The sequence below is a fragment of the Alexandromys fortis genome, unplaced genomic scaffold (assembly GCF_014885135.2).
Source record: "Alexandromys fortis isolate MF-2015 unplaced genomic scaffold, M_Fortis_MF-2015_v1.1 scaffold_457, whole genome shotgun sequence".
Taxonomy (NCBI): domain Eukaryota; kingdom Metazoa; phylum Chordata; class Mammalia; order Rodentia; family Cricetidae; genus Alexandromys; species Alexandromys fortis.
This window is the reverse complement of record NW_026068356.1, coordinates 88425-89651: the sequence shown is the minus strand read 5'-3', so window position 1 is coordinate 89651 and position 1227 is coordinate 88425.

Below are 1227 nucleotides of genomic sequence, written 5' to 3'. Positions count from 1 at the left end.
AATTTATAAGCTTTTTAATGTAAATTTTATATTGTTCGTGAATTTGGGACACAACTTGCTTCATCTGTTTTTTTTTTTAATAAAGTTTTGAGTATTTTCGAAAAAAAGAGCCTCTTTTGTGAACTCTCCCATTTCAAACTGGAGATAGCAGGCTTTTCTGAAATTTGATACACAGGACAGTTGTATGTGGGTCTCCTGTTTATTAAACCAGTGATATTCAAATTCTTCACAACATTCTCTGCATCCTCTTCAAGGAGAAGTTTGACACATATGTTCCAAGTTAGGCTCCCAGGTAGTTGCAGACATTCATGTGAACCACTACTTTGTATCCACATCAGTGATGGCTTCATCAAATAATCCATCACAGTGCTCCTGTGTTTACATTTCATTCACAGAACATTGTGAATCATAATTTTTCTGTGCACTGTTTATGGATTTGTTTGTTGTTTTCAATCAGTATGGTCTGGATATGTGTCAGTTTATTGTGAAAATGAAAACACCAGTCTCCATGATGACAAACTCCGATTCTGAAAGAAAATGAACAGTTGACTTTGTCTCTTATGGTGTTAACAATAGAAACCAAGTATTCTGTCTTTTTCCAGCAGAAGCTGCAGACAGGGTTGCACATGCCAGTACTTGTGCCCTCTATTCTTAGTTATAATTAAGAAAAAGCCTTTTATTCCTGGTCCATTCAGGGCTTTTATAATGAATTTAAATGATTGTTCTGCATTTACTAAGATAATGGCAGGATTTCTGTTTCAAAAGAACTTAGCCTTAGACTGAAATTAATATTTCTGTTTTTGTGCCAGGTTTTCATATCTGATATGAAAATAATTTGGTTAAAGTATAGAAGACTCTTCATTCTTCTTTTTTTTTTTTTTTTTAGATTTCCATTACAAGAATTAGAACATCCTTGTGTTAACCAGTTAAATTGGTCTCTCTTTTCTGGCTTTTTTTCCCTTTTAATCTTTATTTTGTCATCTTGGTAATGCTTTTTCCACACAATGAGTCTGGTGGTATTTCTTACTTTTCAGTGGCATGGAAGAGTTCCATGAATGTTAATGTCAACTGTTCATTAAAGGTCTGTCTAAATTCTGAAAAACATCCATAGTTTTTGTATGTCACTCTTTTTTTAAAAAAAATACAATTTGTAATACATTTTAAAAGTTTACAAAATAAAAAAAATGAAAATAATGTTTTTTTTACTCCACTACCAAAAAGAGACTA